Source organism: Emydura macquarii, unplaced genomic scaffold (genome assembly GCF_026122565.2).
Source record: "Emydura macquarii macquarii isolate MOO-44397 ecotype Brisbane River unplaced genomic scaffold, CSIRO-AGI_Emac_v2 contig_2422, whole genome shotgun sequence".
NCBI classification, from domain to species: Eukaryota; Metazoa; Chordata; order Testudines; family Chelidae; genus Emydura; species Emydura macquarii.
The window spans coordinates 7,623,593-7,648,815 of NW_027132559.1; the positions used below are offsets into that span (position 1 = coordinate 7,623,593).

The 25,223-nt window shown below is 40.8% G+C and overlaps 1 protein-coding gene across 7 annotated transcripts in view; it reads right to left on the reverse strand.

Annotated features, from left to right (window-relative positions):
- Positions 1-25,223, reverse strand: part of RBMS3 (RNA binding motif single stranded interacting protein 3) — an 864,086-nt gene that overhangs the window by 738,287 nt on the left and 100,576 nt on the right. The gene's annotated exons all lie outside the window — the stretch shown is intronic.

Here is a 25,223-nt window from a genome sequence, read left to right on the forward strand (position 1 = left end):
GTGAGACTTGGAGGGGTAACTCACACAACTGGACCACTGTCATAGATGGTTATAAACTGTTCAGGAAGGACAGGCAGGAGAGAAAAGGTGGAGGAGGAGTTGCAATATGATTGCTCAGAGCTCCAGTTTAAAACTGGAGAAAAGCCCGTTGAGAGTCTCTGGGTTAAGTTTAGAGGCAAGAGAAACAAGGGTGATGTTGTGGTGGGCATTTGTTATAGACCACCAGACCAGGAGGATGAGGTAGACAGGGCTTTCTTCAGACAACTAGTGAAAGTTTCCAGATCACAGGACCTGGTTCTCATGGGGGACTTCAATCACCCTGACATCTGCTGGGAGAGCAATACAACAGAGCACAGACAACCCACAAAGCTTTTGAATAGTGTTGCAGACAACTTCCTGGTGCAAGTTCTGGAGGAACCTACTAGGGCCCATGCTCCTCTTGACCTGCTGCTCACAAACAGGGAAGAATTGGTAGGGGAAGTAGAAGTGGGTGGTAACCTGGGCAGCAGTGACCATGAGATGGTTGAGTTCAGGATCCTGACAAAAGGAAGACAGGAGAACAGGAGAATATGGACCCTAGACTTTAGAAAAGAAGACACTGACCCCCTCAGGGAGCTGATGGACAGGATCCCCTGGGAGAATAACATGAGGGGGAAAGAAGTCCAAGAGAACAGGCTGTATTTTAAAGAAACCTTATTGAGGGTGCAGGAACAAACCATCCCAATGTGCAGAAAGAATAGCAAATATGGCAGGTGACCAGCTTGACTTAATAATGTAGTTTTCAATGAGCTGTGATAAAGCCAGGCCAGAGGGCCTCAAAAGGGCATACCAGAGCCAGTATGTAAGCCCAAGAATGCCAAAAACCCTTTTTCCTGCAAGCAGAGGAGAGATGATTGCAGGGAAATTAGAGACACCTAGACTCAATGAAGAACTAGTCCAAGTGTACTTAAACCCTGCCTTCCCTAGTGGGGGGGAGGGGGGGGGGCAACACAGGCGAAGGAAGCTGCCAGAAGGCTTGTGGCAGCTGGAGGCAAAGCCTCCCCTGGGCTAGGAGATGGTGCTTCTCTGCAGCCTGAGGAGCAGAGAGGTGGAAACCTCGTGGCCCAAGCTGGCAGGAGGAGCCCCAGCAAGTTACCTCCCTGGGGAGATGGGGTGGCCAGTGACTCCCTGGCCCACTACAAGGGGCAGAAATGTGGGATCCACTAGGCGGAAGCTGGCTGTTTTACACAGAGCTTAAACACAAAAAAGAAGTTTACAAAAAGTGGAAGCTTGGACAGATGACTAGGGAGAAGTGTAAAAGTACTGCTCGAGCATGCAGGAGTGAAGTTAGGAAGGGCAAAGCACAATTGGTGTTGCAGCTAGCAAGGGACATGAAAGGTAACAAAAAGGGTTTCTACAGGTATGTTAATAAGAAGGTCAGGGAAAGTGTGGACCCCTTACAGAATGGGGGATGCAAGCTAGTGATATGATTTGGAAAAAGCTGAAGTACTCAATGCTTTTTTTGCCTCTGTCTTCACAGACAAGGTGAGCTCCCAGACTACCACACTGGGCATCACAGAATGGGGAGGAGGTGAGCAGCCCTCAGTGGTGAAAGAACAGGTTCAGGACTATTTAGAAAGGCTGGACATGCACAAGTCCATGGGGCTGGATGCAATGCATCCAAAGGTGCTGAGGGAGTTGGCTGATGTGATTGCAGAGCCATTGGCCATTATCTTTGAAAACTCATGGCAATTGGTGGAGGTCCCAGATGATTGGAAAAAGGCCAATATAGTGCCCATCTTCAAAAAAGGGAAGGAGGATCCGGGGAACTACAGACAGTTCAGCCTCACTTCAGGAGCTGGAAAAATCATGGAGCAGTTCCTTAAGGAATCCATTTTGAGGCACGTGGAAAACAAGAAGGTGATGAGGAACAGTCAGCATGGATTCACCAAGGGCAAATCATGTCTGACCAACCTGATTGCCTTCTATGATGAGATGACTGACTGGATGTGGGGAAAGCGGTGACGTCATATACTTTGACGTTAGCAAAGCTTTTGATACGGTCTCCCACAGTATTCTTATCAACAAGTTAAAGAAGTATGGGATGGATGAATGAACAATAAGATGGACAGAAAGCTGGCTAGATCATCGGGCTCAACAGGTAGTGATCAATGGCTTCATGTCTAGTTGGCAGCCAGTAACAAGCAGAGTGCCCCAGGGATTGGTGCTGGGGCCAGTTTTGTTCAACATCTTCATTAATGATGTGGAGGATGAGGTGGATTGCAGATGAAACTAAGTTGGGGGAAGTGGTAGATACACTGGAAGGTAGGGATAGGATACAGAGTGACCTAGACAAACTAGAGGACTGGGCCAAAAGAAACCTGATGAGGTTCAACTAGCACAAGTGTAGAGTCCTGCACTTAGGACAGAAGAATCCCATGCACTGCTACAGACTGGGGACCAACTGGCTAGGCAGCAGTTCAGCTTCTTATCCACTGTAACCCCCAAGTCCTTTTCTGCTGGATATGAGTCAGCAGTGTGCCCTTATTGCAAGAAGGCTAATGGCATAGTAAGCTACATTAGTAGGTGCATTGCCAGCAGATTGAGGGAAGTGATTATTCCCCTCTATTTGGCACTGGTGAGGCCACATTTGGAGTACAGTGTCCAGTTTTGGGCCCCCCACTACAGCAAGGATGTGGACAAATTGGAAAGAGTCCAGTGTAGGACAACAAAAATGATTAGGGGGCTGGAGCACATGACTTAGGAGAGGCTGAGAGAACTAGGCTTGTTTAATCTGCAGAAGAGAAGACTGAAGGGGGATTTGATAGTAGCCTTTAGCTATCTGAAAGGGAGCTCCAGGGAGGATGGAGGTAGGCTGTTCTCAGTGATGGCAGATATCAGAACTGGGAGCAGTGGTCTCAAGTTGCAGTGGGGAAGGTCTAGGTTGGTTATTAGGAAGCACTTTTTCACTAGGAGAGTGGTGAAGCACTGGAATGGGTTACTTAGGGAGGTGGTGGAATCTCCATCTTTAGAGGTTTTTAAGGTGTGGCTTGACAAAGCCTTGGCTGACATGATTTAGTTGGGGCTGGTCCTGCTTTGAGCAGGGGGTTGGGATAGATGACCACCTGAGGTCCCTTCCAACCCTAATTGTCTATGATTTTCTGAGTGAGAACACAAAAACTGAAAGAGAAACAAAGTAACATATGACTATAGAGATTTTAAGACACAGAAAGACATCTTTGAATTAAGTTTAATACAAGCTCTTGAAAATGACTAATCACTTTAATTTATGTATGTATTGGATCATTTAATTGATGGCCTAAAGCCAAGGACAGAGGTTTCAAATTAAATCAAAGAAAATAAGTTTAATAAATAATCATAACTTCACTGTGTACTGTGATGCTAATACCACATAGTGAAATAAGCAGGTTATGCAATTGGCTGCTGCTTTTATTAAACATAATATTAAATGAAAATATCCACCTGCTATTTGGTGTTAATATATACCCAAATACAGTTCCAGTTCCATGCCATAGAGTAACATGATCTAAAATGATGCAGTATTAATGTGAGGGCTTTTCAACAGGGATTTATCCAACTACCTGAACTCCCCCAATCAGCTTCTCTCCCTAACCCAACAATACTACCCCCAATGGAAAAATAAGGTTCACATCTGAACAAGAGTGAAGTCCATCCGTACAGTAGCATGGAGCAACCTATGGCTAATTCCTGCCATGTCCTAGACTTGGGATAAGCTATAGGACAATCCGATGCATCAAAGTTGCAAAGACTCCTGGCAACCTGAGAAGACCCTAGGCCTAGTGGAATGGTTCCGCTGATTCACTGAATGTTTTTATGGCTCATGGATAACTTTAGATGATCAGGTGTCTACGGTGTTATGGTCTTTAATTCTGAACTATTAAAAATGGCTTATAGTATGAAAAGTGCAACTATCAGTTTGTTCTTGAAACAATGTTATAGGTGGGCACACCTATGATGTTTCTGATGAGAACCAGTCAAAGTCATGAAGTGTCCATGAGTCTGGTTAAAATTCATGCCTCTGAAAGCTGGCACTTCTGCCTGGCATTACAACACTGCCAATAGACTGCTAAGCTAGCAGCCTGACACTGGTTTTTAGTGTACAGCTGAATAAGGTAGTTTAGAAGATGCTCATGATTTTTTAAAAACTGAATTGAATAGTTTAATAACCCAAAATTAACAGAGAAAAATTTCATGTGACTGCTACAGTATCAGAGTACACTTCTGTGTAAATACGTTTGTATCTTAGCAAGTCAGTATCACTTTGCTTTCGTCTTAAGAAAATATGTTGTGCTGATCTTAAATGTGTCTTGACACTTGTAAACGAAATCTGAACTAAGCTAAAAAGTGTAGGGCTGCTAAAAATATCTAAAAATTCCATCCCCACTGTGCATGCTCACAGCTCCTAGAGCTAACCAGCCCACACAAACTGACGAAGCATGATCCAGCGCAGGACTACAGGACTTTCCCTGTAAAGGCTGTTCTACAGTAGGATGGGGGCAAATACTGCAACTGAGAGCAGGGAACTTCTCTCGTGTGCTCTCAACTTCTCTGTTGGCACCATGTAGAGGAGGAAGCTATCCAAGTCCAATGGAGAGGGGACTGGAACGGAGGGAAAGGAAAGGAGTAGATTAGGACAAGGAGTCTGGTGAGATTGGGACTGGTAGTGCAGAAAAACTGTGCCTAGGACTAGCAAGGCAATGAGACTGGGATTCGGAGCTGGTGGGTTAGAGGGCAGGCTGGGAGTAGGAGCCAGGCTAGGGAGGAGGAGGCTGTGTGTACACATTACGATTCAGTCTTTAATTACATGATCATATTGAACAATGAGAAGAAAACAAAATACAGAACAGCTGCTCATTATAAGAGCACCATCCATCCTGTGCTGTGAATGAAGCAAGGAGCCTGAGGAAAAAATAGTGTGTGATCACATAATTAAGGACTATCATAATGCACACTGAATAAAGGCTGAACAAGCAACCTTAATTCAAGTATTAACTAACTTTTGAGAGCTTGACTTTGCAACTTTAATATTTTTAACATAGGGTTTGTGTGTGAAATAGAGAAAGTCACTCTCATATCTCTTTTATTGAAGGTGCAACATTGTACACTAAGGCAAAGATTTTCCAAAGATTTGTTCACAGTTGGTCAAATTTTCAAAATTTGAGTTCCAACAGTGGCTATAAATACTAAATACATATGCCACTTCATTCATTTGCGTGCGCAAAACCCACATCTGTGCATTCAAGTCAAGTAATGGTGTAGATAAACAGGTCCTTGCATGAACCATCTGCAAGAGTGTTAGAGATGTGCCACATTTTGACTCAAATCTATGACTCAAAAATACCAGGTTACCAATAGTCACAGGGGCAGCAGTGCTTATTTCATTATCTGCATTAAAACAGATATTCAAAGTAGCATAAAGGAAAGTCACTGGGAATTGGGATTAGCACCATTAGGATCCTTTGAAGATCCCAGTTTAAACAAACAACACTGTTCTGCCCCAGAGCACTACAGAGACCAGCTCCCTTATCACTGGGTTCTGACACAGCTCCCTCAGTTTCAGGTAATAAAACCAGCCTCTTTTTTCAGGGAATAGAATTAAAACATTTCTTTGCTTTTCTATAATAAAGAGTGAAGCACCTGCTAATCAGAAGGAAATAAGTTAAAACATTATCCTTGAGTTTGGCTAAGTTTATAAATAAAATCAAAGCATTTCTCTTCCTGGCCATGGACTTCACATAACGCATCTCCTTCCAGTGCAATTACAGAAGGTTCTCTCAGTTCCCAATGGGAAAACACTGGCCTACCACTTCCTCCTCTCCCCTCTGCTGTCTCGCAAACACCAGCTGAAGAACCCTTCCCCATTCAGGTAGTTTCTCAGGAGCTTCTTCCCTTTTCCTCATCCAAACATTTGACTGAGTGGGTTTTATATCCCTGTCCCATGGACACAGAAGAATCAATTGGGTCTACACCTTTTAAATATTTGGCCCACTGTATCAGCTGGGATGCTGAGAACACGAAGTGGGAATCCTGCCCTTAACACCAACAATGGATTCACATATATTTTTCCCTTGGCTCAGGCTACACTCATCTCATCTGTTTGAAAACCAATGTCTGCTGGAAGGTTCGGTGTTCATAGAGTGGTGCCAAGTGAAGTGAATATTCATGCAGATATATGCAGCTTGAATACAAGAGCCATTTCCTCATTAGTAAGTACCACCTCTGTGATAGCGCTGCATCATTACAATGGATCAGATCTGTTCATTCAAGGTAAGCATGCAAAGAGCTACACTGCCGTGGAAGTGGTATAGCACCAAAGAAGCTCCACTGGCAGCACAAAGACAGGCCAGTGCCTCCACAAGTTCCATCAGAACTTGTGCCATCACAGATATCTGCAGGTTTTGGGAGTCAAACAGTTATTCCACCCTATCAAGGGAAGAAATCTATGGAAATGCCCTGGGAAAAACTACAGAGCATTTCTTTTCCCCTCGGGGGATACCCTGGCCATAAAATTCTAATTAGTGAGAGAAGACAGAAACAAAGAATTCCAAACAAGAAATATTTTTTAAAATACAGTTGAAAAATCCCAATACACATTATAATTTAATATCCTATCATAGAATCATAGATTATTAGAGTTGGAAGGGACCTCAGGAGGTTATCTAGTCCAACCCCCTGCTCAAAGCAGGACTAACCTCAGCTAAATCATTCCAGCCAGGCCTTTGTCAAGCCACATCTTAAAAACCTCTAAAAGATGGAGATTCCACCACCTCCCTAGGTTACCCATTCCAGTGCTTAATCACCCTCCTAGTGAAAAACATTTTCCTAATATCCAACTTAGACCTCCCTCACTGCAACGTGAGACCGTTGCTCCTTGTTCTGTCATCTACTACCATTGAGAACAGCCTAGCTCCCTCGACCCCCTTTCAGATAGTTAAAGGCTGCTATCAAATTGCCCCTCATTCTTCTCTTTTGCAGACTAAACAAACCTAGTTCCCTCAGCCTTTCCTCATAAGTCCTGTGCTCCAGCCCCCTAATCATTTTTGTTGCCCTCCGCTGGACTCTCTCCAACTTGTCCACATCCTTTATGCAATGGGGGCCCAAAACTGGACACAATACTCCAAACACAGCCTCACCAAAGCCGAATAGAGGAGAATAAGCACTTCCCTCGATCTGCTAGCAATGCTTCTCCTAATGTAACCCAATATGCTGTTAGCCTTCTTGGCAACCAGGGCACACTGCTGACTCTTATCCAGCTTCTTATCCACTGTAACCCTCAGGTCCTTTTCTGCAGAACTGCTGCCTAGCCCGTTGGTCCCCAGTCTGTAGCTGTGCATGGGATTCTTCCATCCTAAATGGAGGACTCTGCACTTGTCCTTGTTAAAACTCAGATTTCTTTTGGCCCAATCCTCCAATTTGTCTAGGTCCCTCTGTATCCTATCCCTACCTTCCAGGTTATCCACCACTCCCCCTAGCTTAGTGTCATCTGCAAACTTGCTGTGGGTACAATCTACCCCATCCTCTAGATCATTAATGAAGATGTTGAACAAAACCAGCCCCAGGACCAACCCCTGGGGCACTCCGCTTGTGACCGGCTGCCAGCTAGACATGGAGCCATTGATCACTGCCCGTTGAGCTCGATGATCTAGCCAGTTCTCTATCCATTTTATAGACCATTCATCCAACCTATACTTCTTTAACTTGCTGATAAGAATACTGTGGGAGACTGTATCAAAAGCTTTGCTAAAGTGTAGGTATATCACATCCACTGCTTTTCCCATGTCCACTAGGACAGAACATAACATTAATTTCCTTGCTCTCCACCAAACCCAATTCATATTTCACAGATCCGACATGTCCATATCTCGTTCAGCTTGAGATGATATTGTCTTGTGAATCAGAAGAATGTACAAGAGAATAGTTTACACTTTGGTAATGATTAATTTGAATGTTCAACATTTCAAACTCTTGTTGGATTTCCAGAATTCACATACATACAACTACACTGCATCAGAAATCATGTTACGGTAATTAAACAGTTATTACATGCCCTTATGACTGGTACATAATACTACAGAGAAAATTAAGGGGAAGGGTTGAATAAGTAATTCTACACAAATCTAGACCTTATTACTTTACATCTAAGTTTGCAAGTTGTCTTTGTATGTAGAGCTGGGCTCAGTTCTGAACAATATTTAAATTTGGGGGCATTTGAATTTCAAATTTGAATCCTGACCCAGATTTTGTAATGTTCCTTGAAATCTGGAACCAGATCCAAATGTTGCAGCTTCTTGATTTGGAAGTCAATAAAATATAGGTGGAGAGTTAAACTGTAACAAGACAATTGCTAGAGGTCTGAATTCTGGCATACAAACTGTTGCTCAGCAACCCCACCAAGCTGTCTCTAGTGGAAAATGTAGGTTTTTTATTTACCTGTCAGGCATCTGTCTGCTTATTTTGCTTCTCTGCTTTGCATTTATCTGATTGCTTGAAGCAGATGCTATGGAGAGACTGCTAATTGTCTCCACTGAAAGCAGTAGTCTGGCTGAGCTCTGAAGCACTCAGTTAAAACTCACACAATGGAGTTACAGTCCACTCGTGGAGATGTTGGATTTTTTTTTATTATTATTCCTCCAAACTGGTAAAGAGAGGGATGGGAATCCACACCTGGAAAGGATAGGGGAAAGTTTTGTTTCAACACCTGCCATTTAAAACTAATTCCTTCTTCTTCAGTGGCTCCAGAGTGGGAGTCATTCAAAGTAGCTCTGAAGCAACAGAAGACACACTTGAAAAATGAACAGCCAAACTAAAATGAAAAATGGAGTTAAAATCTAGATACATATGTGTTTGAAATCTTGTTAACTAAGCAAGAGAGGTTTTTAAGCAAGTAAATGTTTTAAATTATTCTTAAAATATTTCTAGTGTAAATCTGGCACCTATTGATTTTAGGGTCCAATTCAGCAAAGCACTGAAACACATGAGGAATCCAATCCTATTCAGCCATGCTCTTAAATTCATACTTTAAGCGTATGAGTTGTCCCAACTGACATCAATGCATATGGTGAATCAAGGTCTTAATACACCCAAAATGTATTATTCTTTGACAATCCTCTTGCCATTGGTTGCATGCATTGGACTAATTTGTATCTGAAATGCTACTGAATGTATTCTGTGATGGCTTTAGAAGTGACACTAGAAGTGTCAGAGGATTTCACACAAGGAACAACATTTTTTAAAAGGTTAGTGAGAATGGATTATTGTTCTGCTTGTTGAATGCCAGCCACAGCCTAGTTAGTGAAGACATTGAGGCTACATGTCTCTGATTAGCTGAATTTTTATTTTAGTGTTCCAGTTCTCCTTGAATTCAAGAGAATTTAGTTAATCTTCACTCAGACGCAATCTTGGCATTTTCTTCTCATCAGTTTACTTTTTCAAGTTATTACAGTTCCAGCAGACAATCTCCATCTAGAAATGATGCCTTTTTCTAATTTTAAATTTTCCTCTCTTGCAGTATAAACTGATGTGTAACATTATTACTAAACTAAATTCTGATTGAGATTTCAAAATAAAAATTGTAATGTAAATTGTGTCTGACTTGCTTATTTACTTCCCCCTAGTTTAAAATGTTGCTTTCAATGGCTCTAGATATTTACATATCAACTAAGGCATACAGAAAAGATAAAGATCAGCAAATATGCATATAAAAACACTGTATTCACACACAGTGAGAGTAATATGTTACAAATATATCCTGATTATACTGTACCTTCATGTATTGCCTGTGTTTTATATATTAGATTTAACAATCTGTAGAAACCACCATAGTATTGACTAACCAAATCATTGCTCATAATAACCTCATATTTTACCATCCTCTAATTTCAGCCAATTAGGGAGGGAACATCTGGGCTTTACAGGACTGACCAGATGTTAGCAAATTAGACTGATAGACCCTGACTCATCAAGACATACCTTTTAGGCAAATTGCTTAAGCATATGCTTAATTTTGGACTCATGCTTAAAGTTAAGCACGTGTTTAACTGCTTTGTTGAATAGGGATGGATTTAACTATGTGCATAACTGCTTTGCTAAACTGTGGCCATTGTGAACAACTCAGAGCACCATAATTTTCTCAGTAGTCCCCAAAATGGAAGATTCAGCAGAAGTTGCTAAACCCAGTGCCAAGAAATGACTTCCTGAGAGAAAAAAATCTCACAAAAAACTGCTTGAGAATATTTGAAACCTACCATAACCACCCTTAGCCTTAGTCAGCCAAGACAAATATTTAAAGGGCTCTTTAAAAAGCTCACTCCTCCCATGGTGATAAATGCCATGACATTGAAGCAGTAGGTTAGTCTGCAATGTGATGTTAGCATATATTTTTAATGTAATACTAGCATTGTCATATTAGCACATATTTTAATGCAATACACATTTTGCTAGTATTAGCTACTTATACCTATCAGAGTAGTAATTTTCGGTAGGTATTAATTTATTACTATTTATTTTGATTACATGGATGTATACAACAAAAATCAGTAAATAAATTTGCCACATACAGCCACAAATATTCTGATACAAAAACCAGTCATCTTGTCAGAATATCAATTTCTCTGCAAAGTATTATAGGAAACAAAGTGACAGTATGTAATTTCTAGACTAGTTTACCAGTTGCAGGCATTGATGAATGTTTTCAAGTAACTTCATTCTGTTGACAATGTAAAACCTGAATGTCTGACATAGACTTTGAATAATGCCCAGGTCACAGGAGTAGGAAGCTAGTGAATTGAGCTCTCAAAGCATTAGTTTTGCTTTTTTGATCATTGCTGCACATTTGCTATTTATTTCCTAGGTGGTTACAGTTAATTTAGGACCCAGCAATATGCTAGCAGTTCAAATGATTACTTCCACTGTCCATTACATTGCATTTGTCAACACAGAATTTCACCTGCCATTGTGCCATGTTACGTCCCATCTGAAGTTCTTCATAGTTTTGTCTAAGCTAAATAATTGTGTCATTTTCAAATTTTGCCCTCACACTGTTCATCCCCTTTTCAGGTAATTAATAAATAAAACAAACACTGGTTCTAGTACCGAACCACTGTTCACTTGCCATGTTGAAAGTTGATTATTCATTTCTAATTTATTTATAATCTGTGAATGCATAATTTCTCTTGTGGAGGACTTTCTTAAAGGATTTCTGAATATCCAGATTGCTTTCCTTTATCTACTATTTTGCTGATACACTCAAAGAATTCTAATAGATTAGAGAACCACAATTTTCCTTTACATAAGCCATACTAGTTAGTCTTTATTGTAACCTCTTGAACCTTGCAAAGTTAAACTTTGTTTTTGCCTCCCTGTTTTTCTGTTTGCATGCATACTGACAGTCGATTATAGAATTCTTAAGTAGCTTCCATGCTGGGTCTAAGATCTGTTATTTAATCACTTGTGAAGTTAGTCTTTTTGATTAGCATGCTCTTGCTCTTTTAATCTTCATTTCTAATGTTTAATGTCACAGTGCTAGCTTCTGGTACAATTCCCCCAAAGATATTGAATTTAATTATATTGTGGTCACTGTTACTTAGTAGCTCAAGTATTAGTTACTTCTTGAACCAGTTCCTGAATATTAGTTAGGACTAAGCTGGATAGTTCTTCTCTTTGTGTGATCTAGGACAAGATTTTTCAGACAGCATGGAGTTGTTTAAAGTGTTGAAACATTGCTTTTCCAAACTTTGTCCTGTTGTGACTTGATCAGTTTCTATGGGGGTATGTGAAGCTTCCCATTATTTCTTTAAAAAAATTTGCTCTCTCTCATCATTGTGCACCACAATATCCTTTTCCTCGTAAGGAAGTCAGTAGTACAATCCTACTAAGACAGTCTATTTGTGACTCTTATGACATGAAATTTAGGTCTATACAGATTCTACTGTATGTTCCACATTACCATATTAGATCTTATGAAGCAGGGAATCAAACACAAAGCAATTTTAAAATACTATATTCACTGAGTTTTAAAACAATTTTCAATTACAGCCAGAGAAATATATAACAGGGTTCTCAAACTAAGGGAGTCACAAGGTTATTATGGGGGGGTCATGAGCTGTTAGCCCCCACACATGCCAGTAAGGGTGGCATGGCATGGAGGGGGTCATCACAGCCTGAAATATTTTCAAAGGGAGTCCCAGCAAAACAGTTTGAGAACCCCTGATATATATGATTTCATTCATATCTGGTGCAACTCCTCTGAAGTCCATGGAGTTATGCCAGAATTAATGTACTGTTTTATAACTAGCCTTTTGCATGGTTTGGAGCAGGACTGAAATTTCCTCCCTGCTTTAGTGTCTTTGAAAGAAAAAACAAAAGCATGAATCAAAAATCAAATTGCCATGACTATTTGGTAAGGATCTGAAGGAAGGAGGTCAAATAGCTCACACAACACAAGTATTTCAGAATGAATCTGGCAGTACAAGCAAAAAGTAGTAATTAATAAAAACAAATGAAGTTACATAGTGGTAAATCAGGGAAGGGTTTGGGAAAAGGCACAAAAATGTAAGAACCAGTTAATTACTATGGACTGTTTCACCTAAAATAATCAGTGCCCTTTGTTCTGCAAAAATGTATGGATCTGTACTACCTACACAGCTGAATTCTTGGTTTGCAATTTGGCCAGACAGAGCCTGTTGATGAGAAGGAGGGAAGTTGCTTATTTTCTGTGCTATGGGAGAGATGAATGGAGACAGATTTGGTAATATATTATTCTCAGCTTGCTCTCTGGGGAGCTAGGCATAGCCCTCCACTGTTATAAGAGATCTATATTAACATAGGAGTTAACAATGCTTTATGGTCAAATCCTAACCTACTTTTCCTGTGGAATGCTCAGAAACCCTGGAGTTTGGAGCAGTTTCATACTTACAGAGATGAAGTTAAATCCTCAACTGAGGATAGAGACCCCACTTTCCTCTATGGATTCCATGTGGATTTTTTTTTTTTTATCTCCTTCCGCTGAAGCATCAGAGATGGCCACAGCTGGAGATGGGACACAGCACGGGGTGGACCAGGGCTCCAAAGTGGCTCTGAGTGTTCTCCCTCTCAGGTGCTTGGCTGGCTGGTTCTTGCTCACATGCTCAGGTCTAACTGATCACCATATGTGGGGTTGGGAAGGAATTTTCCCTAGGCCAGATTGGGAATGATTTTAGGGCTTTTTTCATCTTCCTCTGCAGCAGGCAGGTGTGAGTCATTCGCCAGGATTATCTAGGTATTTTTCATTTATTCATTTCCCTGCCATTGCAGGAAGCTCAAACTGATACATCTTGGACCTTTCTACCCTGTGGCACATAATTTGCCTAGTTGTCTTTGTGTCTCATTTACTTAGACCTATTTTTGGTTGTTGGGTTTAGCGTGCGGGTGCTGGGTGGTGTTGACAGCCTGTGATAAGCAGGAAGTCAGATTAGATCTGGTGATCCCTTCTGGCCTTACACTCTATGACACCACCAGTTCAGTAGCAGCAGAAGTTCTAGGTTGTCTGCTGAGCCTCTTCCTCAGAGATGTGGTCCATAACAATCTCCCCTTCATCCCCACTTGTTCCCAATTCCTGGCACATAGGACATCAAGGGTGCTCACTGAATGCCATCACCAATGAAAGAGCCTTACTTTAGCATCAAAATGGGGGAGTTAATTGTTTGTTTCTGAGTTAAAGCAGGGAGAATTGCAAATCACCATACAAGCATATAAACAAAGGGGGAGGTATGCCTTTATGATCTGCACAACATGGCGTTTCACAGACCCCAACCAGCACAATACACTGCAAATATCATGCCATGCCAAGTATGAAATCTTAGATGCCCAGCATACAAAACAGGACGCGATCACAGATATTAGAGTGATGATTGTGCACCAGAGATATTCCTATGTATACAAAATCAGAATAAACTAGGGTATTCAAATCAAAGGATTTTAGAGTTAAAAGCTCCAGAAATAATGTTAAAATTTTTCAAATGTGTATTGGTTTTGCAAATCTTCTCTAACGTAGTTAATTTACAATTTGACAAAGTAAGTAGTATATGTTAAAGGAGCATTTGAATAAGATCAGACTGTCTTAAATAGTTGTTTTTCACTGTACATTTTAACTCTGATTTTTACAATTTCTTCATTTTGCAAAGAGAGAATTTAAGATGAGTATGTTAGAAGAAACTAAACGCAAATATACCAAGCTCCATAGGTCTCATAACCAATGACCCTCAAGAGTTGTTTCACAATAAATGCCTTATTCCTAATGAATCATTCTTATCATGAGAAAAATAAGACATTGCAGATTCAGGAGTTGCTGTTAGACAAAATAAATCAAAAGAAAAATAAAATAAACAAATGATTGAGAGCATGTTAGTAATGATTTGTTTTCAGCAATTCCCACAATGAGTAGTTGCTTTGTGGGCTTGCCAAAACCTGACAACATCTTCTTAAGTACATTCTGAGGTCTAATCAAGCACATGTCTTTATGTAAACGTTGATCACTGAAAACACTTGGATTATTAGTAGTTATGTCAACCATTGTCACTAACAACAGCACATTTATCATCTCCAGCAGTTAACCTTAATAAGGTATTTCTTATTTTACATATAGGCAATACCACCAATAAAGTTTTAAAGGTAAAATGATGCAGTGTGGTAAATGTCCATTTTTAAATGGCACAGAAGTTTTCGTTGAGCCAAAATCAAGTTGCTGTGATTGACAGATGGGCTTTTTCGGTCTGTTAATGATCAGATGGTGTTTAAAGCCCAAGACAAAGCCCTTAACTCAGCTGGCCATTATTTGCCAGGAGCTGTGCCGCACAGAGGTCATACTGCTATGAAAATATAAACATTTAAAGCAAAACAATACAGTCTTTATTAGAAGCATGGGTAAACAGGAACAATAGCAACAAAACTGTAAAACCCTCAACCTCAGACCTGAAACTTTATTGCAGCAATGACATTTTTGGTGATTGTGATTTTTATTATGGTAGTGCACAGAGATCCCAGCTGAGATCAGGGCCCCTTTGTGATAGGTGCTGTAGAAACCCATAGTAAGACAGGTCCCGCCTCAAGAGCTTACATTCTAAAGAGACAAGCCAAAGGTGAAAGGAGGGGAGGGAAGGAAAATCAAACAGAAAAACAAAGAGACTGGGCCTAAGACATACAGCAGGTCCAGGAACAGAACCCGGTCTCCTGTCTTCCAATCCAGTGTCCAGTCAGGAGACCACACTGCCTCTCATTTGTTTAATCTTTGATGTCTACCACTGCATTGGTAGGACCCTCACCCCTCTCCCACCATTATCCCCATCTCCTTGCTTGGATTCAAGTCTTGTGTGGCAAGTGATACACACTCAGATTTCTTCTTTAACGGTGACTGGGAAGTTTGTTCACCTGCCTGGCGCCTTCTGTGCCAACTGGCTCATCCTCTCTGCAGCCTCCCTGATTGTAAAGATTATTTTCTAATACCCTATATGTGTTTTGAGCTTATTTGGGTGAATGTTTAGTATGCTAACCATCTTTCATAATTCCTAATGCAGATCTCTTCTGGGTAGGTAGCAGCCTGCCTGCTTCCCCCATTTTCAGAAGTGGACCCTAGGACCATTTTGCTAGCACTGATACTACTCTGGGAGTTAGCATATTTCGATGGGCTTGTGAGAAAATATGTTCAAAACAAGCCTCATGCATGAGGTCTACATTTTCAGGAGTGACTAGTAATTTTAAGGGCCTCAAGTTTTGGTTTCCCAGCAGGTGACACATTAAAAGGATTTGATTTTCATAAAAAGTGTTGAGCACCCACCTTCTAAAATTCAGGCCCCTTTAAAGTGTTTCAAGTCAGGAATTTCAAAAAATGAGCCCCCCAAATCATTAGTTACTTCTGAAAATTTAATCCAGAACCTTTTTGGGTTCATCTATCCCAAGCAATGACCTTTTCATACACTGAACTGAATCATACATTGAGAAGAATCTGTTGTGTTGAAATGTGCCATCTGTTAAGTGAATGAAAGGTGATAAACCCCCCAAATTATCTGTCTAATAGTATAAGATCTGGTGTTCTGTTTGTAGTACTGGTGCCAAATTTATCACTGGCATTGCTGGGTGCAACTCCAGTGAAGTTAAAGGGGTTACATGTACTTAAATGGGTCCTGGTCTTTTCTCATCAATTAAAGATGAGTGCAATAGCCAATAAGAAAGAAGGATATTATTCTTAACATTCTACAAGATTTATAATTTAAGGCCTGGCCTACACACAGAGGTGCATCAGTTTAATTAAAGGTGAGATGTTATGCCACAGACTGTCCATACAAAGAATTGTTTTGGCTTCCCTAAATCAGTGTATCATCACACCTTTTGTTAAAACTGTGCAACTTCTGTTTGTAGACAAGCTCTTAGAACAAAGTGGTTGTTTCCCAATTCTTAATATGTGTGATGCTGAAATAGAAGATTACATAATGTTATCAGTAGTGAAAGAAAGATGTCCCAACTGCACTTCTCACTCAAAAATAAAGAAGTGTATTAATAACAGGGAAATGCTGTGGCGACCCAGATTTTATTTCCATAGCATTCCTGAGTGGACATGATGAAACCTGGCATGAGATGCCCTAACAGATTGCAGAAATAGTGCCTAGGACAAAGAGAAAGTGTTCATTTGTTAACCTGCAATAGTACTATCACATTAACTCAGTCATGCTAAAAATAACTCTTCATTACTGTAGAGCCTAGGCAAGTGGCATAGTTTGGCTGCTAAACCTTGTGTGCTGTGCAGTCTCAAGAGCTCATGAGATTGAGAAAAAGCTAAGTGGCTAATTGAATATAGCATAGGCACAAATGAAGCCATTCAATGGGCACAATTCCCTGGAGGAATGCTCCTCCCCCAAGCATTTCAGACAGTGAACATACCTATCAGGAGGACACATCTTAGTCTCACAAAAAGTACGTTCCTTGCATCCTGGCTGTTACACTTAGATATCCTCAAATGATGCTGACTGACAATGAAACCAGCAAGCACCAACCACAGATGTGCTCCTAACATTAAGGAAAAAATATAGTGTCACAAATTTTGTGGCTAGAGGCTGGGTTGAGATCCTTTCAAACATCAGGACCAAAAAAAAAGTGTCTACAATTAGCGCATAGCTGACAGTTTAGTTGATGATACATGAGACAAAATAGATTACAGCTCACCCTGCAGCACTGAGGTGTTTTGTCTCTGTGATGCTAGCAGTAATAAAAACTTGTGTCAGTAAAGTAAGCAAATATGACTCAAAGGCACTTAGGGAGCAGATGCACTGATTAAGATGACACTTTTCTGATCATAACCACACTAAGTACCAAGACATAGTGGCCTATGGATCCTCCACCCCAGGGCAGCTGCTGCGCAAATATAAAATGCCAGTGTAGTGACGTTAAAAATAAGACATTAGAACATAACAGAAATAAACAAGTGAAGCAGAACTCAGAATCAAAGGACTAGTATTATTGTTCTACAAAGGTAAATGTTCTTTTGACACCTAGTCGGTTGGAACCTAGAATAAATAGACATGTAGCTCCATTTTTAAATACTATAGCATGAGGCTAATTAAAACGATTTTCGACAAAACTAGAATGCTGACAATTATTGTAGATGCCTGGCTGTATTCAAATAGGTGTGCTAATACCTCCCCCCAGGAATCGCATCCCAAAACCGCCTGGCTCCCCAGTGCAGAAACATGTGCTAGTTCCTTCTTCCTGCCTTACCATTCAGGAGTCTTATACTACAGCAGCAACAAAAAGTAGCTAGCAGTCCACTCTGAGCAGCAAAGTGCACACCATAGAATCTTCCCACCTAGGGAATCTTGCTTTTCCCAGCAAGGGTCCTTTGGCAGAGGTTACCATAAGCATTGCATCTCGTTACTCTGAGCATTGCATCTCTATTTCCCATCCCTCCTTTAGTCAAGACAGAATTGAGGCTTAAGTATCAGGAATTAATGGGATTTAAAACGCTCATTTTAAATTTATAGGAGATAAACGTTTACTTTCTCAAAACTAAAACTGGCAGTGGAAAATGAGCAAAGCCTCTCTAATTAACACTAATCTGTCTGCCCTCTGCATGCACTAACTAGGGAGTTAGTATATTGCAGATCAGAAGATAAGAGAACACTCAGGAGTTCAACTGCTTTAGAAGCACAACATCTGTTAGCCATGTTATTCTGCAGCTACAGAACAAGCAGAGCACTTTTCATAACGCTTGATAGCTTATGCATTATGTACGCAACAGTTGATCCAGAGGAGTGTGGGTTCCGGATTACATTCTGTCCAGAATTATCAAACTACAGATAAATATGCACAATGTCTCTCCCCTAGGGAAGTAACTGAAAGTTATGGTCCAGATTCTGCACTCATGTACAAAGTATAAATCCAGAATGACACTGGTCATAATGGCAAATCCATGTAAAAGAGAGCAGAATTTGCATTTGCATTTGCAATGTATGGAATTCGAATAAAAGTATAAAAGAGGAAGGAAACGGATAGAAAAAGAATATTTGCTACCTGGTATTACTGTTGCAATGGATAAATCTATAAGGTGTGTAATTATAATAAATCAATAAAGGAAGGACACACATTAATTTAGTTTATAGGTTTCTCAGTCACTACATTCATATTATTCAATTCACTGATTCCTTCCTATAAATTTATCTACAACTCCACTGCACCCCACAGCTTCAGAATTTAAGAAATATATGCAAAGCATATGAATGGTATTAACTCATCTCATCATAGTCCTGAGTCTATTAAAATGTGCAGCTATGTACATTATAAAGGGAAAAAATCTTATTGAGACTTAAAATACTTAATGGTTAATAAATTGCCAATTATTTCTATTTGCTTGAATTTCTCATTCTCGCCAAAATGCAACCAAGAACAAAAACAAATATGCTGTCAACTCCTCCCTGTTCTCCACAGATGCTGGGTGGGATTTCAAAAGCACCTAAGAGATTGAGCAGCAGCCTACTGTCTCCACTGATTTTCATATTCATAGACTTTAAGACTAGAAGGGACCATTCTGATCAACTGATCTCCTGCATAACACAGGCCACAGAATTTTCACACAGTGATTTCTTTATCAAGCCCCTAATTTCTGGTTGAGCTAGATGGCAGTTTAGAAACACATCCAATCTTGATTTAAAAACCATGAGGCAATGGGTAATCCCCCCGGGATAAAAAGTGTTCCAGTGGTAAGTTACCCTCACTGTTGAAAATTCGCATTTCATTTCTAGTCCGAATTTATCTAGATCTGCTTCCTGCCATTAGACCTTGTTCTGTCTTTATCTGGTATATTAAATAGCTGTCTACTTATCAGAAATCTTCTGCCTAGGCAGGTACTTATAAATTGTGATCAAGTCACTTCTTAACCTTCTCTTCGATAAACTAAATAGATTGAGTTTCCTTATTACCAATTCCGTCCCAATTTGTCAACATCCTTTTTACAGCATGGCACTAAAACTAGACATACCATATTCCAGTAGTGGTCTCACTAATTCTGTTTGGTGGGATATTAGGTGCTTAGAAAATCCCATCTTCTGATACATTACAGTGCTACATCGGCCTAGAGATCCTGTACAACATTAATATGTTAATTAATATTTGTAAGGTACTTTGTAGATGTTCATGTGACTTCTCTGTGCCCTGCAGAGTTTTCACTGGTACGGTATAGATCTATACCGCCCCCAGCTTGAGTCAGTCCTGAAAAAGGCACAATAAAGCCTGGAAAGTGCAATTTTCCCCAAAATGTTTTAGAAGTCATATTTTGATGTCCCAGCAGGAATCACTCCATGCCACACAAATATGCTAATAAAGCCTTTATTCTATAACTTGACAGATGTTTCTGCTGCACTGTTTATTCATTTTATACTGCACAGAAGTGAATTTAAAAGTAAAAGTTTTAAATTTTGGTATTATGATAAAATTAGCATTATTCATGAATAGAGCCATCTCCTGCTAGAAATGTTGTCCTGTTCCTTGCAGGTGAAAATACTGAAAGACAATAGTAAGAGCTGCCATCTAGTTTATGTCAGATAACTACACCACATGAAGATCTAAAGATCTTGATGTTTTTTCCTCTCTTTACTTGCCCCACACCACAGGATTTGATAGCTCCACACAAATAATGCCTGTGGTTTAAATGCCTTTTTTGGATCTTTTCACACCCAGACCACAAAACCCAATATTCATAGAAAATAAACCTCAGGCAAATGAAAGAAATGTCCCTTTCAGCAGTAAGACTACAAATACAACATTCATGGAACAAAGGCCAATCCAAAGATTTTGTACAACAATCCCCTCTTTTTATCATCTCAAGGGAAGTTTAGCCAGTGCCTGTTTAATATAATAAGCAAGCACTTAACTTTCCCAAGCACTCCATTCCTATAATTCCCATATTCACCACAACATGATATTCCATTTCCTTCCACAGACTGGTATATTTCTTTGCCTTTCTTATGGGTACTATAGGAAAGTCACAAGTAAGATACAGAAGATTGACTTCACCACACATTAAGTGGTTGGGGGCCACTGTCTGGCTTGTTGGAAAAGATGTGTGCCCCTTTAACAGCTAGAGAGCCAGGGAGTAACTTTTCTGCTGCAGCTGCAGATCAGGTCAGCATGGAGAGACTGACCCAGCCATCTCCCCCAGGTGACCGGAAGAGAGGGGGGATTACATGGGTCCATGCTAATGCAGGAAAAGCCCTCCCTCACGTATTATATTTCCCTACAGTTTCTCTCCTTATTGTCTGACTCCTCTCCATGCATTTTCCCCCTCTTCCTACCTCCCCCCTCCTCTATTCTATTTCCTTTTATTTTCAGCTCCCTTTTCATCTCTTACCATTATCCTCTCCTCTCTGACTAAAGCGTTGCATGGGTTTTGAAAAGATACATAAATTCTATGGCCAAACCATTCCTATCCTTGTAGCAGAACCAATATTTGAGAAAACCTTCTCTTTGTCTTTTCAATGTCTGAAGTCAGTTGTCAGGAAAAGGAAGATTACTTTAAAAAAAATACAGATTCAGCAACTACACATCATTACTTGGAAGGAAGATTGCCCCTAGAGTAGCCATTATACATTTAAAGACAATAATAAGGCTGAGGACTGCAAAGCTGTACAGCAAAGATAGAAATCTCAGATTCTATTTTTTAGTCATCCTCGCAATTCTCCGGTGGTTTGACACGTAATATAAAATAGCCTATTTTATACATATGTAAGTACCTGAAAGAGATCCTGTGGCCTGGTCATCATTATTTCAGATTCATAAATTAAACTACAATACTACTCAGGGACTGTATCAGTAGGAAGGTGAAATGGAAGCCAGCATGCATAAGAGAAGGTTACTCACCTTATGCAGTAACTGAGGTTCTTCGAGGTGATTGTCCCTGTGGGTGCTCCACTTTAGGTGTCTGAGCACCCTGCGTGTGAGATCGGAGATTTATGATAGCAGTGCCCAGTTGGGTCGCATATGCGTTGTCATTTTGCGCTGTTTTCAGCAGTTATATAAGCGCTATGTGACCAACCGTCCCTCCATTCCTTCTCTACCACGGAGCGCATTTTATATCTACATACTCCGAAGTAGAGGGGAGGAGGGAGGGTAGTGGAGCACAACCATCTCGAGGAACCTCAGTTACTGCACAAGGTGAGTAACCTCTTCTTCGAGGAGTGTCCCTGTGGGTGCTCCACTGTAGATGACTGTTGAGCAGTGCCCCTCAACGGAAGGAAGGGGCTTCGAAGCTGTGTTATGTACTGTTGATAAGACAGTCAGCCCAAATAGGGCATCTGAAGCTGTTTTTCTATTGCATGATGTTTTGAGAAAGTATGCACTGATGCCCAAGTAGATGCTTTGCAAATGTCTATAATAGATACATTATTAAGGAAGGCAACCGATGTTGAGAGTGCTCTTGTAAAATGCAGGCAAATCCCAATTGGGACCTGTTGGTGCATTTTCTGATAACAGAGGTGAATACACCCCGATATCCACTTGGATAGTCTTTGTTTGGAGATCGTCTGTCCTTTCAATCATTCTGTGATAGAAATGAATAGTCTCGGTGATTTTCTAAAGGTTTTTGTCCTATCTAAGTATAAGGTCAGTGCTCTTCTGACATCAAGAGTGTGGAATGCTGCCTCCCTTTTGTCCACGGGTGGTTTTGGAAAGAATGCAGGTAAGTAAATAGGTTCGTTTAGGTGAAAAGAAGAAACGATTTTAGGTAAGAATTTTGGATATGGTCTCAAGGTGATCTTGTCTTTAAGGTAGACCGTATATGGAGGATCGGCCATTCATGCACCTAGCTCGCCTATTCGTCTAGCCAACGTGATGGCAATAAGAAAGGCGACCTTCATGGAGAGATGTAATAGGGACCATGTGGCAAGTGGTTCAAAGGGTGGTCCCATAAGTGTCTGTAGAACCAGATTGATGTCTCAGGCAGAGACTGGGATTCTGGTCTCTGTGTAAGTATTTTTAATGTCCTTGAGGAATCATTTAGTTGTTGGATGGTCAAATATGGTAGTGCTGTCTACTTTGTCATGAAACGCTGTGATGGCCGCCAGATATACTTTAATGGAGTTTATGGTAAGACCACTTTTTTTCAATTCTAGTATGAAATCTAGTACTCGTAGAAGCTGAGAGGAAACCGGATTGAGGCATTTGTTGTTGCACCAGGCACAGAATCTTCTCCATTTGTAGGTGTATACCTTCCTTGTGTTCAGTCTTCTACTGTTTAGCAGAACATCTTTTTCTTCAACTGAACAGGCTAATTCACTTTCCGTGAACCATGGATTAGCCGTGCTTTGAGGTGTAGCATCGTCAGTTTGGGATGATGTGTATGTACCAAGTCCTAGGAGAAGAGATGAGGTATTTGTGGGAGGTGCTGTGGTGGGCACAATGCCATCCGGAGAAGGTATGGAAACCAAGTTTGTCTGGGTCATGTAGGTGCTATGAGGATGACCTTGGCACTGTCCTTGATTTTGTGGATGACCCTGGCTAGTAGTGGTATGGGTGGGAATGTGTACATTAGGGGCACATCCCACTTGTTGAGGAGAGCATTGCCTAGTGAGTTCGGACCTAGTCCTGCTCTGGTGGTATTTTGTGCTGTTGCAAGTAAGTCTATTGAAGGGAAGCCCCATCGACTGAATATCATGTTGACATCTCCCAGGTCCATTTCCCATTCATGGTTCTGTACAAAGTCTCTGCTCAGTGCACCCGCTGTGGTGTTCAGTGAGCCAGGAAGATATAATGCCATTATGTCTACATTGTAGCTGATGTACCAGTTCCAGAGATGAACTGCCTCTGTGCATAGTGAATGTGTTTTTGCACCACCTTGGTGATTTATGTAAAACATGCATGTCATATTGTCCATTAGAATCCTGATCGATTTGTTCCTGATTAGTGGGAGGAAGTATTTGCATGTGTTTCATACTGCTCCTAGCTCTAGCAGATTTATATGGAGGTTGGTCTCTGATTTGGACCATCAGCCTTTGATCTTGTTGTCAAGTAGGTGTGCTTTCCAACCTATTAGGGAGGCATCTGTTGTGATTGTTAGTGTCGTGGTCCTTTGGAAGAAAGGGACTCCTGCGCAGACATTTTTGGGAAGAGTCCACTGTTTTAGAGATTTTGATTTTGGATGGTATTGTAAGGAGTCTGTTAAGACTGCCTCTGAGGAATGTGAACCGTTCGAAGCCATGCTTGCAGACTTCTCATATGAAGTCTGGCATGTTTGACCACAAAAGTTGTTGTGGACATGTGACCTAACAGTTGTAGGCACAATCTGGTGGATATCTGCGGGCTGTCCATCACTGTTATGAAATTGGTTAAGGTGGTAAATCGTTGTTGAGGAAGTATGGCTCTGGCCTCCAGAGTATTGAGGTAGGCGCCAATAAATTCTCATTTTTGAACAGGTACCATTGTTGACTTCTGTTTGTTTATTTGTAACCCTAATTTCATGAACAGGGTTATCGTGCTCTGAGTGGCCTCTATTGCTTCTTTTAGTTTTGTTGCTTTTAATCAGATAGTCATTTAGATATGGAAATATCATGATTCCATATTTTCATAAGTGTGCTGCCACCACCGATAGAATCTTTGAAAAGACCTTCGGAGCAGTCGATAGACCAAATGGGAGCACCTTGTACTGAAAGTGTTGGTTTCCTAAAGTGAATCTCAGTAATCTCCTGTGAGATGGGTGTATCATAATATGAAAGTGTGTGTCCTGGAGGTCAAGAGAGCCAATTGACCTTTTCTAATGCTGAGATTATTGTTGCTAGTGTCACCATCTTGACATGTTGGGTTCTGATAAATTTGTTGAGTTTTCTTAGATATAAGATAGGTCTCCATCTGCCTGTCTTCTGTGTCAGAAAATAGTGCAAGTAAAAGCCCTCTGAACCGTGATGGTACCGGTTCTACTGCACCCAGTTGTATGAGGCGCTGTACTTCCTGTTGTAACAGGTTCTCATGAGAGGGGTCCCTGAAGAGGGACGGGAAGGAGGGTGGGTGGATGGGATAGACATAAATGGGACAGAATAACCATTCTCTTTAATTTCTCGAACCCATTTGTCTGATGTGATGTTTCTCCAGATGTTCTGAAATGGTGACAGCCAGTCTCCGAATGATGTGGAGATAGTAAGTACTTTCAGCGTTAGTATCTTGGAGGGGTCTTGTGCTCTCGACCAGGCCTTCAAAATTGTTGTCTGGATGTGGGTGCCTGGCTTGTTGAAGATTGAGTTGATGTTGGGCATCTTCTGGTCTGATGCTGTTTACGCCTCTGATCGAATTGCCTATGAGGTTGGGCATAAGGTGGTCAGAATCTTTGAGTGTAAAACCTGCCCTGTTTCTTTTTGTTTGCAGGTGTGTAGATTCCCAAAGATTTGAGAGTTGTCCAAGAGAGTCTTTGAGGGAGTGAAAAGACTTCTGTTTTCTCCGCAAATAGCTTCGGGCCTTCGAATGGCAGGTCCTCCTCTGTGGACTGTATTTCTTTCAAGAAACCCGAAAGATGAAGCCATGACATCCAGCGCATGACTACTGATGTGGCCATGGAGTGAGCTGCTGTGTCAGCCGAGTCAAGTGAGGCCTGTAATGTTGTGCACGCGATGAGATGGCCCTCAGTGATATTGGATCTAAACTGTTCTCTCTTTTCCTCAGGTAAATCAATCAAAGTTGCCAGTTTAGAAAAAATTGTGTGT